This window comes from Musca autumnalis, unplaced genomic scaffold (genome assembly GCF_047663935.1).
Source record: "Musca autumnalis isolate F117 unplaced genomic scaffold, ASM4766393v1 scaffold_4, whole genome shotgun sequence".
Lineage (NCBI taxonomy): Eukaryota > Metazoa > Arthropoda > Insecta > Diptera > Muscidae > Musca > Musca autumnalis.
The window spans coordinates 102,313,656-102,332,067 of record NW_027411977.1 but is presented as its reverse complement, the minus strand read 5'-3'; the positions used below and the strand labels follow the sequence as shown (position 1 = coordinate 102,332,067).

Below are 18,412 nucleotides of genomic sequence, written 5' to 3'. Positions count from 1 at the left end.
ATGGAAGGTGCTTACACCTCGGAAGTTTTTGCTGATTCTGAAACTACAATGCTTCTAGATGAGAAATATCAAGAAACAAAAAAAATCGCCGGAGGGATTTTAAAATAAATCGCGATTTAAGTTCACATTTTTAGGGGTTCTTAAGGTTTTCACGATTTTGCTTGGAAACCGCGAGTTCTATGTAAATGGTTCTAAAGAATATGATGTAGCAGAGAAAATTATCCACAAGATTGGCCTTTATGATATTTTCGTAGGTTTTACCGTTTTTGAGATATGGAAGTTCAAATTGGGACAATGCACTGACTGTATCGTCCCCTTATAAAACAATATTATGCGCAGTGCCCCTTAACTAACTTTTAATGGAAACCGCTTACATATGGGATGTTTTTACGGATTCTGTAACAGCAATGTTCATAGATAAGAAAAATAAAAAAAACAGAAAAAATCGCCGGAGGGATTTTTAAATAAATCGCGATCAAAATTCACAATTTTAAGGTTTTTTTTAGGTTTTCACGATTTTGCTTGGAAACTGCAAGTCGTATCGAAATGAGTCTAAAGAAAATGTTGTAGCTGTGAAAATTCTCCACAAGATTGGCCTTTATGATATTTTCGTAGGTTCTACCGTTTTTGAGATATTAAGGTTCAATTCAAATTTTTAGGTTTTTATCTTAAATCTTCACAATTTTGCTTGAAAACCGCAAGTCATATCAAAATGGGACTAAACAAAATGTTGAAGCTTAGAAAATTCTCTACTAGATTGGCTGATTTTTTTGCTAGGTTGTACCATTTTCAAGTTATATAAGTTTAATTTGGGAAATTGGAGTAATGACATTGTTTTATAAGGAGGCGATACAGTCCCTGCGTTGTCTCAATTTGAACTTCTATATCTCAAAAACGACAAAACCTACGAAAATATCATTAAGACCAATCTTGTAGAAAATTTTCTCTGCTACAACATTTTCTTTAGGCCCATTTACATAGAACTCGCGGTTTCCAAGCAAATCGTGAAAACCTTAAGAACCCCTAAAAATGTGAACTTAAATCGCGATTTATTTTAAAATCCCTCCGGCGATTTTTTTGTTTCTTGATATTTCTCATCTACGAGCATTGAAGTTTCAGAATCAGCAAAAACTTCCGAGGTGTAAGCACCTTCCATTTAAATTTGTTAAGGCACACCGTGTATATGAAGACGTGGGCCTACACCGACAAATTTCAGGTGGAAAGTTGTATACCACCAACAAAGATTAAATACCAAATTTCAGCCATGTTGGGTGGGATTTTGGGGTCACAACCTTTGAAATAGCGGAAATTATGGAGTGGCGTTCTACGAGGCTATGTGAAGACGTAGACCTATACAGATAAATTTCAGGTGGTAAGTTGTATGCCACCAAAGCAAAGTGAATACCACATTTCAGTCATTTCGAGGGGATATTGAGCACACATCCTTCAAATTACCGGAAATCAGCTGGTACCCTTCTATGGAGGCTGTATGAAGACTTGGGTCTACACAGACAAATTTCAGGTGGAAAGTTGTATACCCACAATGGAGACTAAATACAACATTTAATCAATTTCGGTGTGATAATTAGGGTAGAACTTTTAAATTGCCGAAAATGGGGAGGTACAGTTCTATGGGGGCTTTATCAATACGTGCACGGAAATAGCCCATTTTCAATACCAAACACCCAACACCAAATAGAATGAACATTTTAATTAAACCCTCATATATTATGGTGAAATATATAATAACATGTGCCGAGGAACACTATCTCTCATGGGACCTATGTAAAGCGTTAACTGTCTATGTGTTCCCGCAAACATCCCTGAAAGGACAGGTGAGATTTCTATTAATGTCAATTAGTGCATACGATTCACATTTGCTCAATGATATATTTTTTATAGCCGAGTCCGAAAGCTGTGTCTTAAAACACCACTTATTTTTCGTGGCTGAAATACTCGAGAAGTAGCACCAACTTTACACTGACGGGTTTTTCTCGCACTGTAGAAAATGTAATGTTGTCTGGCCTGGAAATCGAACGTGGGCGTACCACCTAACCTACCTCTCCTTAGGAACAGAGATGCCGAGTTGAACTTAATAGAAGACCGGGTCGAGCTTAATAGAAGACAATAATTATATTTTTTTATGTCCTCCACCTTAGTGTGAAGGCAAAATGACATAACCGTTTGTTTCGGCCTAATTTTTTAATCAAATCATTCCATATATATCATTTTATATATTATATAACATTATTTCATATATTATATCAATCAAAAGTGGTTTGTGAACGATTTTCTTCACTATTTAAATGGAATAAAGTTATGTTAGTCATTCATTCGTGCTACAAGAAATATTTTTTTGAGAAAACAATTCTTTTCATTTCACAGTATTTTTTCACAAATATATATTTTGGAATTGGTTTATGCGGAACCTTTTTAATACTTAAACGGAATTAACCTTACTTTAGGCATTAAGGGCAAAAATCCTTTCATTCTCTCTACTGGAAATCAGTTTTGAGACAAATGGTCAAAAAGACAAAACCCTAATATATATTCTTGATCAGGGTAAAATTTTGAGTGGATCTATGCATGTCCGCCAGTCTGTGGTAAACACTCTAGTATTCACAAAAAATGAGATAGGATGCTAAAATTGGGAAAGATACGTCTTTTGTTGTTCTTTAAGTTCGAAAATCCGCTATATTGGTCCACGCTTTGGTATATATTTTCGGTGGCACCGTGGTGCAATGGTATGTACACCCGCCTTGGACGCGGGAGCTCGTGGTTTCTATTCCCCGGCTAAGCAACATCAAATTTTCAACGGTGCAAAATACCCCTCAGTAATGTTGACGACATCTCCTAAGTATTTCAGCCATGTAAAGCTGCACTACAAGTGGTGTATTAGGACACGCCGTTCAGACTCGGCGATAAACAGTAGGTCCCATATCATTGTGCTAATTTATGGTACAATTATTATTATCTACATTAACAGATCGACTTAGCTATAATTTGGCATTTGAATTTTGTCAGTACTTAGGGTTTCTAGTTCAAGAAACTTATCTACCAGAAATTATGGATATAGTTCCTTGCGTTGCACAGTGGATCCACCCATTGGCCAAAAATAAAAAAATTAATGTCAAAATAATGGTACAACATCTGGCAACTCTGACAGCTATGACATAGACCTTTTTCAACATATATTAATTTTTGTTTCATTCGAACGCGATCTTCTTAAAAATAGCTTCAAAGTCACAACATTTGACTAATATCTTTTGTTGTGAGTACAACCTATATTTTAAGTGCAAGTAAATGTATTCAAAATATCGCGAAACTAATACGTATAGCAAAATATTATAGTGGATTTTGAAGGGGGAGGTAATAGCTTAATTTTCATTAAAAAATAGTGTTTTAGCGTGTTGTGGAATTCTAGTTAGCTGCATATTTTCTTAGTGTATTTTGTAATGCCAATTCGATCATATACTTAAATTTGACCTAAGGTTTTAGTCATGATGCCCACCTCGGGAATAATTTCCCAAAGTAGCTCATATGTTTGAGATTATTCAGTATTAAAATCAGCTGCCATCTAGTGCCAGACTATAAATGGTGGGCCGCTGACTAAATCTGCCCTAGAATAGAGTTTCTATGGATATATTGGCGTATAATTCTGTTATCTGACCACCTACATTAACATAATTTGTATCAGTGGCAAGATGAAGAAATCTTCTTCCAAATTTGTCTTACGTTGGCGGTACGTGCCTTCCAGGAAGAACGCTATAAGATCTATATTAAAAATTTTACGAATTTTCAGACAAAAATTTTTATTTTTTAATCCGCTAAATTTGTTGGAGATTGTTTTGTTTTGGAGATTATTTTGTTTCCCCAAGCCTATTTTTGCATCATAAGATAATCGGGACCTTTGTTCATGTCAGTTGTATTAACAGCGTAAAACAATTCTTACCGTATACCCCCTACCGAGGGGAAAGGGGGGAGAATGTTACGCTAGTGGTTTCTTAAAACACTCTCCGCAGCAGCACAAAGCTGTAACCAGCGCATTGGCTTGATATTTACACGGGAAATATTTTTGGCCACTTTCTCCATACAAGTGGATCCACTGTGCGTTGTATAGCACCCATATAACGGTACTACCCGATTTCCGGTATTTTGAAGTTTCTAGCTATATTTTCAGATCGAGTTAGCTATAATATAACATTTAACTTCTCAGTTAAATATTAAGGACATATGTCCACGGTTTAGTATAGCCGCAATATACCACCAGTGCGTCCGATTTCAAGTATTTTTAAGTTTTCATCTACATTTTCGGTCTAGCTTTATGGTTCGTAGTTTTCAAAAAACCTTTTCTGTCTAAGGCTAAACGCCTATAAATGCTGAGAAATTATAGTATTCCTTTTCAATGAAACCACATTGAAAATCTTCAGCGTCTCGATATTTATAATCTCAGCCCAACGGTCCTTGTCACGACCAAAAATGTGCCTCATTGACATAGACCATTACTTTTGTATGAAAAATATAGAAATTTTATTTTTGGTCCATATTTTAATTAATTTATAATAACTACTGACCTTTCCCCTGATTCAAATTACAATAATGTGTCTGCTAGATAACGGGCCTACTGCCTAATATATAATGGGGTTTCTGTAAAGAACCGCAATTTCCTCCCATGCTACAAATTGTCTCTATGTTTATACATCGTAATACATTGCCCAAGCTTTGTTTAGGTTCGAATGTAGGCTATGTCGGTCCACACCTTCCCCAAAAATGTTCAAAATTGTTTTCGAGAAATTGTGTGAACGATAACTGGCGAAGTGAGCAATCGATTTGCTCCAAACTTTCCATATATTATCGCTCCACACCTCCCACACAAAATTCGGAAAAGAGAAATTTAATACTCCTCTCGAATCGTTTTGAATTTTTTTCAGCGGATTGTACATGCGCCGCAAATTCACAAGATAACTCTCAAGGGGATTTTCTGATTGGTCGAAACTTTACACATTTTTATTATTTCACCCAGTCATGTATCAGGTTGGAACATGGACTATATCAGTCCGTCCATCGAGTACCTCCCACACAAAATTTGGGAAAAGTGCAGTTTGAGTACCCGTATCTGATATATTTGATTATTTCACGGTCCCTATTCTGGTCCCTTTTGCAGGGTATGTCATACTTCCTGAGATAATAATCCGGAAGTTCCAAAAACCCCTGCCGGCTCCAACTAAAACTACAAATTTCAGAAGTTAGCTTACTAAAATTGATTTGGTATAGCCCCATATTACGATACCTACAGATTCCACGTATTTTGAAGCAAACTCGTGTTACAAAATAAATATATTTTTATACGGCAGAGGCTGAGAGTATATCACCGTTAGCGCAGCTGACTTATACTGTCTTCTTTGGTGTGTAATTGAACAAGAGGGGCTAATCAATGTGAATTTTCCAATTTTCGAATAATTTTTAGAAATGTATAATTTATATATTTTCCGCAAACATCCCAGTAAGGACAAGGGAGGCTTTTCATATATCAATAGATTTATATTATGTTATTGATATGTGACCTAGGTTTTATCGCCGAGTCCGAGCGGTGTGTCCTAAGGTGTCACTTGTAGAGACGTTTTTCATGGCTGAAATACTCAGGAAATATCCCCAACATTACTAAGGGTATTTTGGCACCGTAGACGATTTGATGGGAATCGTACCCGGACATTCAGCGTGCAAGGCGGTTGCACATAGCTAATTCCTACAGGTTGTGGTGTAGGGTATCACATGGTCGGCCCCGCCCGACTATAGCCTTTGCTTACTTGTTTTTTTTAACAAACGGATTTTTTTTCATTTTTGTTGCTATTGTTGTTTTACATAAACCGCTTTGAAATGTTATTACCCACACGGAAAGTGAAAACAAATATATTTGTGGAATAAGCCACTAAAATGTTCAGAAAAAGTCAAGCTTTAGTAAATTTCTACAATAAAAACGCCTTTTTTGTTCTACTAAAAATTTCATCATTTTAAATTGTGACACATTAACTTAGGTAGCTATAAAAATATCGAAAACCCGTGACGTATTGCGAAGCACTTTAATGCCATTTTCCACACAGTTGTAATTTGATTTGCTATTCTATCAAAACGAGCTGCATTTCAAAAATTATTTTTTTTAAATAAATTCTATTTCTAAGAATCAAGACTCTCATTGGCGCTGTTGGCAAATATTGTAAAATAAATACTAAAACCAAAATCATATTCTCATATTTTATTTGTTATGGCCATATTTACTTGTTGTATGGAAAAACTTTTATTTGTCTTTTTTGTTCTCATGTTTCATTAAAAATTTTATTCAAAATGAAAGTATGTATCTATGGCCATATTTAACAAAAATTTAACAAATATTGATGGCGTAGCTGTATATATCTACACACATGTGTATATATGTGCAAATATTGGCTTCATAGAAAAGATTCACTTGGTCAAAAGTCTTAATTTATAATTCATTATATTTAAATATTACCATTTTGAATGTAAATATATGGAGATTTCTGAGTGAAAACGGACATTTTTGCAAAATGAGTTTTTTGATATCCTTTATTTTTGCCATTGATGACAATTATGCTGATGTACGTGGCCTACTATTAACATGGATCCCACAGTTTTAATTGTATGCAGTGCAATCATAATCAATCAAGACCTAGCGGTTATATTTTAATACTGACACATTTTTGCACGAAATAAGATGTTTGGTCAAGGAAAATTCAAATAATTTTGAAAGATGATCATATAGTATTTAGCGAGTGAAAGTGACCGCGTGCAATTGGAAAAATATCCAACTTTAATTTTTGGTCTAAATTTTTAATTCTGGGCCATATTTCGACGAACACGAAACTTGAAAACCTAGTCTGGATATTTCCTTTGATATGCTACTCAGCGGGACATTTCCGTATATTTTTAGTTTTATTGATTTATTTTTTTACTAATGAGTTCAAAGATATCGCGCCTTGAAAAAGTCGAATTCTGCAAAAACTATATGCAAAGAAATACTCATAATTTCTTTAATTTTGTCACAATGGGAAAAGTCTTTTTTTATTTTTTAACAGCTATCTAATAAAATGTAGATAAGAATTGCACTCTGATTTTCTCGACTGAATATTTAAAATCACATTTTATCAAAGATTGTACTCTTCGATTTTCTTGAAATTTGTTTGTATTAAACTACGTTCATTACCAAATTTTTTGTTCTATTTGTTCATGGGATTCGAATAATTACTGTTTATACCCTACACCACATTGTGTTAAGGGGAATTATGTATTATGACCGATTTCATGTATTTGACGCACCAAAAACAAAATTATGCAGATATTTTGAAGAAAGTTGGAAAATGTAACAGAATTTGGTCTAGAAAAAATTCGCAAAATTATAGTGAAATCGTGGTGGTGTAGGGTATCATCCCAGCAAAATGTTCGATGACAAATCATGGGTGCAAGTGACATGGCATCGATGAAAATTCGGGTGAATCCCCGATGAAATTTACACTCACACGCTTTCACGAATTCATTGACATGCCATTGTGCAGCAGTTCATTGTCATGACATCTTGCGCCAGTTCTTTGTCATGACATTTTGCACCAATGCATTGGGTCTTGATTTCCAACAATCAGAAATAAATAATTTTAAACAATAATTCGTGCCCACTTTGCAAATATGTTTTTCCATTTTTTATTAGATAGCTGTGTCGTTATAGAAACAAGGCCAAAATTGTCGTAGACATCGCCAAAAATGTTCAATATGGGATTTGCCTTTGGTTTTTTTGTATGTTTTGTTCAGGAATACATTCAAAATTGAAGGCTTTTGGAAGTTTATCCTTAATTTGTCTACATTTTTAGAGAACAGCACAATCGTTACTGCAAACAATTTTAGTGTCGAAAACGTTGTCGAATGTCGGATTGTTAAAAAGGAACGTGAATTTTTACTGATGTATTTTCTTCCGTTGACTAACTGTTAGGGATTGTTTACAGAAACACCCATTACGAACAGTCGTTATTTAAAATCCTATTTAAAGCTTTAAGCTCAATGGAAAAACACTTAATTTTCCGCATATACCTAATCACCTTACATGTAAATTTTTAACTAATATAAAAAATCATCAAATATGATACAGGCGGATATAAGCTTGCAATAGACTCATCACCCTAAAAGACACTAGGAACTCCACTTTTAATAGAAATTCTTGAAGAAATGATTTCTTTATAACGATTATATATCTGGAAAATATTCCAATCATATCTTCGGAAAACTAATTGCTCAATTAATTAATAAATCCATAAAAAAACAATGAGATAAATCCGAATTTTGTGTGTAAAAAACTGCTAATTCCAATAAGCACATATTGGACCTATTTGATAATCTTTAAATTATTTTTAATTTTCACAGCCAATATAAATTTCAACTTAAAGATAATCTCTAACAATTGTGATACTGTTTAAAAACATTCAACCAATAATAAAATTTAAATGTAATAAGAACAGCATTGCATTACAGTTATGCAAATTTTTGTTATTTTTTTATAAGTCTGTATTTCAAAAAAAAAATTCATTTTAACTTAAAATCTACCTTAGAAATTTACAAGAAATTATTTAACTTTTTAAAGTTAAAGCTAAGATAATATAGCTAAATAAATTGTTTACACGTATACCTTGAATGTCCTTGTAGGATTCCAATTGATCTGTTTTTTAGTTTAGTTTTTTTTTTTTTTTTTTTTTTTTGTTAAATGTTTATTATGAGTTTATTATAATAATAAATAACATTATTAAAAGATAAATTTCAGTTTCACATTAATATGGGATTAAATATAATTAATAGTTAAAAAATATAACAAAAGAAAATAAAAAAGGACAAAGTATTTAAAAATGCCATGATAAATCCATAACGGAATGCAAGCGGACGGAATAAATGGCAACAGCTCAAAACATCCACATACATACTTGCATATGTATGTACCAGAGGCCTGCTTTGCATCAACACAACTACGAGTACGTAGTGTACGCCAAAGATTACAACAAGATAACATTTCTTACCTCACACAATCGGTTTGATTCATTCATAAATGTGTATGACCTACGAACTACTAATCTACTAATGATCGGTTAATATAAACATTAAGGCTATAACCAAAATAATATCACGCCCTTATTTTTTTAATTTATACACCCTATACTTTTCCATTTCATCCAAAAAAACTTATATATTAAATTTTATGACGATCGGTTAACGACTCCCGTGCCACCCGAGCGATCTTTCTTCTATAGTAATTTGTATGGAGCCAAAAGTGAATTTTCATGAAAATTCAATAAAAGCGAATTGATCCAATCGATAAAAAAATTGTTCCAGTTCATTGTTGTAGTTAAAAACGAATCCTTCAAAAAATTTTAGAAATCGGATTGGATTTTGATTTAGTTTTACAGGGCAAAAATACCTAAAAACGGGCAAATATGCATATTAGAGCTACATAAAAATCCAATACTATTTTAAAATTTTTTATGAATGTTCATCGTTGTGGCTAAAAACCAGTCCTACATTATTTTTAAATGATTATTTGTTAAGAAAACACAATTATAAATTTATTTTTGTGTTTATTTGTTAATCAAAATGATTTGATATTGGAAGTATAAGAAGACATAACTAATGCGCCCCCAATTTAAGGAACAAAAACAAAATAATTAGAACAAATTATGTTACAGTGTTTTATTTGTATATGCACTAAAAACTAGAAAATATTTTTTTCTTATGCTTGGTTTACATTAACGAAATCCACTCGATTTCAACTGTCAAATACATAGGTTAAACGTCAAATGAAATCCAGATGAGATTTCATTTGACGTTTGAGCTATGGAATTGATAGTTGAAATCGAGTGGATTTCGTAAATGTAAACTTAGCATTAGCCTCAATAAGATTTCTTCTTCAAGATGGGATCTCTCAAATAAAACGCATGCCATTTATTGCCATTTAATTTTGTCACCATTTTAAATTTAAAAGCGAGCGTTTCTCTCTGAATGTATTTTTTTCTATTTTCTCTTGTACTTGGGTGGCAATATTTATTGTAAGCAAGCGGAGAGAAAATAATTGTGCATTTTTGGATCAAATTCGGTCTGAAGGTCGACAAAAATTTTCGGTCAGAGAGCACGTCAACCACACCATATGACTTTCGGTCAGAGTTCGGACCTAAATCGCATCCGAATTCTCACCGAACTCTGATGTTTATTTCTTTGCTGGGAAGTTACAGTCAATTCGGGTTAAACATGAAGATCAAATCTTCAAAATACCTGAAATCGGGAGGTACTGCTACATGGGGAGCTGTAGGAAAAACTGAACCCATATTGGTTTTGCTTTTATATTTATGTATTGTCATTCAAATCTGAAAAGTGTGTTTTAGTTCGATTGTTTAACTGCGACTGTGTTAAAAAATGAGTTACTATATTTGAACTAAATAGGTGTCTGCAAGTTAAACAAAATACTGTAAAAAGCTAGTGAAATCAATATTTCGTTACGTATCCTTTATTTTGGATTACACAGGCACATCTTGTAGGCATAGATTATATTATTAATTATTACAGGCGGTATTGCTACCAGGGCTACTTTTGCTGCTGCAAACGATTTTCGCAAATTGTTTTAGTATTTGTTTTTAGCCACAACAATGAATTGAAATTTCATATACCAAGTTGTCAAAATGTGAAAAAATTAGGGGGTAGAAGTTCCATTTGTTTTTTGTTTTGGTCGCCTTATGTTCTTACATCCCTAAATGAATTGTGGTCTATCACGTTTCCTTTTGCATGTTACATAAAGGTGCACAAAGAAATAATAGCTTTGTTCCTTTACTTTTTAATAGTAAAAGTGGTAAAAGAGAAAACTGTCAAAATTGCTCTCTCATGAACATTTTTACTAGAAAAGTAAAGGAACGAAAAAATGGTAGATCTGGTAGCAATGTCAAAAGGAAACATTAAAAATCAATTTTCTTCTTTTATTTAACAGTTTTTAATTTTGTTTTGCCAGCGTTCGCTTTTTCTAATGTTTTTCGTTCATTTTTTCTTCATTGTGAAATAATCGTCAAACAAATATCGAAAAATCAGTTATACAATTTTTTTACCTGCAGAAATTTGTCTGGTTGTCTGTGGTAGAAGAGAAAGGCATAGGTGTTCTCTCCCCTCTCTCACTTTCTAAAAAATTGCTGCCAGCTTTGCAGGTTAAAAATGGTAACCTCAGGTAAGTAAAGGAACACAGCTAATACCCCTTAACACAATGTGGTGCTTGGTATAAAAATATCAAGTTAACATCAGCTAATGTGGCAATTGCCAGACCAAATTACGGTGATCAATGAAAGTTTCTTAGGTAATCGGCTGAAAAGCAAAAGAGCCGATTATCAGACCAAAATCACTCTGTACAACATACTGGTTCTTTATCAGTTTGGAAATAAAAAATAAAATTTTATGCAGGGATGCCATGTTGGTGGTTTCCCCGCTACTTGTCGAGATTTTTGAAATACAAAAACACTTGTTAGGAGTTGTTGCGATTTTTATTTTAAATCGCTACAGTAGCGATTTTGGCTATTCAAGGGGGCGATTGTAGCGATTTTCAATAAACATTGTTTATTGTCATCACTTTTAAAGCAAACGAAAAATAGTATATTGTGCAGCGAGTGAAATATTCATACATTTAGAGGCCCGACAATGCACTATAGGTCAAACGGGCCATTTTATTGTCCAAAAGTCTTAAAGTTAAAACAATTATTTGGTTTAAGTTAATATAGCGTTTTTAGATTCAGGGAGAAAAATGGAACAACGTGGGCCAAAAAATTAACCCTTTACGGACCAAATTCACAACTGGTATCTTAACCCTTTGGGACAAAAACTGGAGGGTCTGTTATTTGTCTACAGAATTGAAGGCATCGACGTCCGATAAGTTCAGAAGCTTTTTTTTGTGTTTCGCTTTAGTTTTAATGTGAATATGCCTTAAAATTATTACCTTGAGAATCCCACAGTGACATATTTTGACTATAACTGTATATATTTATAAAATATTTGTAAATAATTTGACTTTAGAACGCAGCAAAATGCTGTAAACTCGGATTTGGATAACCTTATTTCGTAAAAGGTTTAACCCTGACTTCAAAAAAATCAATATTAAGGAAAATATGGTAATCTAAAAAATGTTGTATAATTCTTGTCGAGCAAATTTACGCAAAATCACATAAAATTTTCTGCATTCGAGTTAATGAAACAATTTCAATTTTCACTTTCATTGCCGAACGTTGCCGAGACTTTAAAAGCGTACATAACACTGTGCAACATTTTTAAGGTGATCTTGTGCAAACAATTCGAACTGAAGATTTTTTGAAAGTACAGACCCAAACGCCAAGAAACCCTAGTTGGGTTTTGTTGTGCCAGATCCAGCTCGGATTTTATGGCCCCATCTAAACATGGTTAAATATTGAGTTTTTAAAGAAATTCGGGGCTATATCTCTGAAACCAATGCGAATCTTCTTCTGACCTCTGAAGCAAATTTGTAGATAAGGACAAGAAAACAATATTTGAAGAAATAATGAACTCGAAAAACTACATTTATTGCCTCAAATTTCAAAATATATGCAAAAATACAACAATTTTTATACATTTCGTACCGTATCTCCAAAACCGTTAATTTTTTCTGAATATTTTCTTTTGGAAAAATATTCCCTGGAATGTAATACACAACTCTTCAGAACATGTCATTGTTGTAAAATGCCTCTGTCCCGTTGTTTTCAGTACATTTCTCAACGACGATTTAATAAAAATGTCAATAATGTAGTGAAATCCGAAATGCGAGAATAAACTGTTGGTGTGAACTGTGTTTAAAATACTTGTTGTAAAAGATATGATGCAAAATACCGCTGAAACAACATGAAGTAAGCATTTTAGAGTTTCAGAATGTTCTAAAGAATTGTTGAGAACTTTATTTGGAAGATTTTTGCAAAAGGTTACTTGGTTCAACTCTCAATAGTTTAGCCGATCTTCTTCTTCTTTATTTGCCTATTCGTTTTTCGAATTTTGGCGATCATTGCAATTATATACATACATATTACATCTGTTACATTATAAATTTCATTTTGGTGTTTATAAATTTCTTATTATCTCAGCAAATGACTCTCTGTTTCGGCTTTCGCTGAGAAGATTCCCAACATCTTGGATACCAGTCCACTCCTGTATGTTATTAATCCATATCATTTCTTTTCTTCCTCTAGTGGGTCTTCCTTCAATTTTTGTTCGGATTATATTTTGGAGTAGCTTATATTTGTTGTTTCGCATTATATGACCAAGATAAGCTGTTTTTCGTTTTTTTATTATATGGATTATTTCCTTTTCCTGGTGTAGCCTTTGCAGTACCTCACTGTTTGAAACAAACTGCGTCCATGGAATTTTCAATATTCTTCTGTATGTCCACATTTCAAAAGCTTCTAGTTTTTTAATATCTGTTGCCTTTAAGGTCCAAACTTCGACAGCGTATAACAGAACTGACCATACATATGTTTTCATGTATCGCAGCTTGGTTTTTATGTTTATATCATGGCTGGTAAAGATAGCCGATACTGACCAGAATTTCAGCAATTATGTAAAATTTTCTATATTTTATAGATTTTGATGCCCTAGATGGAGTTTTTCTTATGTGGTTTCTTCAAAAAATAAGTTCTACTAGTTTATGGCTACAATATTGCTAAAGACGGCAAGGCCAAATTCCTATTCGTTTCTGAGATAAAGGCCTGATAAATGCAAAAAAGTGTAGATTTAGCCCGGTTTAGATGAGGCCATAAAATCCGAACTGGATCTGACAGGACAAAACCCAACTAGGATTTTTGTAGTCTAAATATGTACTTTCAAAATATGTATGTATATGTACTTTATAAATATGTACTTTGAAAGTACATATTTAGACTACAAAAACCCTAGTTGGGTTTTGTCCTGTCAGATCCAGTTCGGATTTTATGGCCTCATCTAAACCGGGCTAAATCTACACTTTTTTGCATTATCAGGCCTTTATCTCAGAAACGAAAAGGAATTTGGCCTTGCTGTCTTTAGCAACGTTGTAGCCCTAAACTAGTAGAACTTATCTTTTGAAGAAACCACATAAGAAAAACTCCATCTAGGGCATCAAAATCTATAAAATATAGAAAATTTTACATAATTGCTGAAATTCTGGTCAGTATCGGCTAAACTATTGGGAGTTGAACCAAGTAACCTTTTGCAAAAATCTTCCAAATAAAGTTCACAACAATTCTTTAGAACATTCTGAAACTCTAAAATGCTTACTTCATGTTGTTTCAGCGGTATTATGCATCATATCTTTTACAACACGTATTTCAAACACACCAACAGTTTATTCTCGTATTTCGGATTTCACCACATTATTGACATTTTTATTAAATCGTCGTTGAAAAATGTACTGAAAACAACGGCATAGAGGCATTTTACAACAATGGCATGTTCTGAAGAGTTGTGTATTACATTCCAGGGAATATTTTTCCAAAAGAAAATATTCAGAAAAAATTAACGGTTTTGGAGATACGGTACGAAATGTATAAAAATTGTGGTATTTTGTCTTGTCGTTTGGGTCTGTACTTTCAAAAAATCCTCAGTTTGAATTGTTTGCACAAGATCACCTTAAAAATGTTGCACAGTGTAATACACATTTGGCAGTTTGCCATGTAACGGTATAACTTATTATACAAACACAAAATTTATTTTTATTATATTTGAAGTGTTTCTTACAAGAAAGTACCACAAAATAAGTGAAAATACAAAGTGCGAAATCTGACTTTTGGCCAGTAAAATGAGCTGTTTGACCTATAGTGCAATGTTCAAAAGAATACAGAAATGCATGAGAACTGGGATGTGCGATTTTTTAAATTTCACTCTTTCTGTGTAAAGTTGATAATTTCTGCCGTTTTTACACATTCTCATAGTGTTTTTTGGTCTTAGTCAGTAGAGATTTGTGGCGGTTTTTAACACAACGTTTGTAACGATTTTTAACTCGGATCAGTTGGCATCCCTGATTTTAGGGTATAATGTGCGTAGGCTGACCCATCGTAGTTAAAAAGTACCGTCTTTTGTTAAAGTCAATTTTACAAATACACTTTTAACAGTTCTTTTTTTTGTATTATATCAACTGAATAATTTAAATTTTGACAACAACTACATACATACATATGAACACTTCAATTAGAAAAAAATTTAATTAAAAATCTCAAGAGTCCAACAAAGACAAATGAAATTATCTCTTGAATCTTATTTTATGGATAAATCAAGTATTAATTATATTCTGCGCCTGCCTGCCTTTTACGAAACAGTCAAAGGGCTCTTGAGTAACAAACCAATAGTACAAAATGGAATTGGCAATAAAAATCTTATCATTAGCTTATGAAACGGAGTTGAAGGAAATATAAACCTGAATGTTAGTACTGATTTCATAAGCATCATTATTAGCATTGCGGAACATGACGAAAACAAAAAGAGCGAGATGGAAACAAGATGATTTTTTATTATCATGAATCCTTTTCATTTCTACTATGTCCATAACTACATTATATACAAATTAGGCCAAACTTAAACTTTTAATGGTAACAAGGGATTTAAACAACATTCTACAATAATGTTTAAAATTTGCAATCGATGGAAGCAACATTAATTAAGGTTAATGAACCTGGCCGCGTTTGTTAACACTAACCCTTGTCGCTGTTATTTTACAACCCCCTTTTTATAAAGATCTACTACTCCATCAAAATCTCACAGGTAATGAAAATAAATACAACGGAATATGACACACCTAAACACAGCCAGATAAGACGAGCAACCAACCAGCAGCTACCATCACCACTCCAAAACAACCAAAGCAATTTGCCAAGAAAACTAATTTCCTTCCTGTTCAGCTGGGATGTTCATTGGTAAAAGTGTAAATATAGTTGACTGTTGTCGATGGTAACGGTGAACTGAAACTAAGTATTATGGAGGATATTTATGAACTGGGTTGACCAGATTGTGCTAGGTATATTTAAAAGAAATGTAATATTGCAGAAGAAGTATGAATCGTCCCTTTGGCAATTGACTGTAATAATATTATTTTTGTTATGATTTGTAAATTTGTTAACAGCACGAGAGAATATAGCCCACGATTTTCTGTATACTCCAGTTAAGTTTATTCTTTGTTGCTCATAGCCCCATTTGGACCGGTTCACAGTTGGGAACAAAAATCTACATAAAAGAGAGGATGGGTTTTTTATATAGAATGGCGATTTCGATGAAGGCCGCTACTTACTCACTTAGGTCAAAAAATTTACATTTTCATCCAACTTGGTTCGAGTATGTGGCCAGAAACCTTAAAAAAATTTAAAGTGGTCTTTCCATTGGTAAAAACACTATATTTCAATTTTAAGCTAAATCCGTGGATTATTGTAGGTAAAATCCTGAAAATACACTAATAGCCCGTTTCCACGGTACGTCGTTCGTTCTCAATTCGTTGTTTGACCCATAACTACGAATAAATTACTTATTTCCCCACACAAATTCTATGAACGAACGACGATTTTTTTACGTTGTTTGATTAGAAATACTCTCTGAACGACGAATAGATATGTCCCATCCCTAACAAATGAGAGAATTTATCGAAAAAATGAATTACGACATGTCTAAATTCAAAATTGAAAAACTTGTTGAAAACACAACAATTTTTAGAAGAAAGGAAAGAGATGAATGAAAATTAATGAACTAAACATTTTATATAGATGCAGAAGGAAGATGGTTGTGTTTGCTTCTTAATTCCACAAACATTTCTTGAAACAACAAGTAAGCAAAGGCTATAGTCGGGATGGGGCCGACCATGTGATACCCTACACCACTACCACTGTGCATAAGCTTTTCACTGGTAAACATTTCTTTTAGGGAATATAATCCGACTACCACCAAAAATAATATGCCTCTTTCTCTCTGGGACCCCCATAAGCAACCAAAATTTCGTGACCATCCGATCAAAATTACGACTTGTAGCTTGATTGCAAAAAATGGCAGAATTGGATGCATTACCGACTATTGTGGTATCTCTCTTGTTTGACCACCTTCGCCAACCTGCTTTACACCAATGTAATGGTTATATTTTCTTCTTTCATTGACAGGCTTTGCCGTTGGAATACCCCTACTAGAATCCGATATATGCACAAAGACTAAAACTTTGAATTTGTCTCCAAATGAGTTTTTCCCCATTCCGACCCCTAAATATTATCCGACTATCACCAAAATCAATAGGCTTCTTTCTCTGTGGGCCCCCCATCTATCCCTAAAATTTCGTCACTATCCGATCAAAATTCCAACTTGTAGCGTGATTACAAAAAATGGAAAAATTGGGTTTCTTACTGAATTTTGCAATATCTCGGTTTGCTCGGTTTGCAACATACGTTGCATCAGTATAAACAAGATCTTTTCTTCTTCCATTGACGGGTATTCCGTTTGGAATACTCCAACCAGAAGCGGAGATATTCGCATAAGAAAAAACGTTGACTTTTCTCCACATAAGCTTTTAGCTTATTCCGACTACTGAATATTATCCGACCATCACCAAACTAAAAAGGGTTCTTCCTCTGTGGGATCCGCATCCACTCACACGATTCGTGACGATCCGATCAAAATTGCGACCTGTAGCGTGATTACAAGGAAATCGGAAAATGAGATGCATTACCGACTATTGCGATATCTCTGTTGTTTGACCACCTACGACAGCCTACTGTACATCGTTGTAAAGGTGATATTTTCTACTTTCCTTGCCAGGTTTTGCTTTAGATATACCTCTTAAATAAACGGAGATATTGGCTTTGAAATAAAACGTAGACCTTTTCTCCAAATAAGCTTTTGCCCATTCCGACCCCTGAATATTATCAGACCATCATTAAAATCAGTAGGCTTCTTCCTCTGTGGGACCCCCATTAACCCCCAAAATTTCGTGACGATCCGATCAAAATTGCGACCTGAAGCGTGATTACAAAAAAATCGGAAAATGGGATGCATTATCGGCTATTGCCATATCTCTGCTATTTGACCACCTACGGCAACATCGTTGTAAAGGTGATATTTTCTACTTTCCTTGCCAAGTTTTGCTTTTGATGTACCTCTTAAAGAAACAGAGATATTGGCTTTGAAATAAAATGTTGACTTTTCTCAAAATAAGTGTTTGCCCATTCCGACCCCTAAATATTATCCGACCATCACCAAAATCAATAGGGTTCTTCATCTGTGAGACCCCCATTAACCCTCAAATTTTCGACGATCCGATCAAAATTGCGACCTGTAGCGTGATTTCCAAAAAATAGAAAAATGGGATGTATTACCGACTATTGCGATATCTCCGTCA

General features: G+C 33.7%; 1 protein-coding gene across 1 annotated transcript in view; it reads right to left on the bottom strand.

Moving 5' to 3' along the window:
• LOC141403033 (uncharacterized) overlaps positions 1-18,412 on the bottom strand; it is a 288,000-nt gene that overhangs the window by 156,068 nt on the left and 113,520 nt on the right. The gene's annotated exons all lie outside the window — the stretch shown is intronic.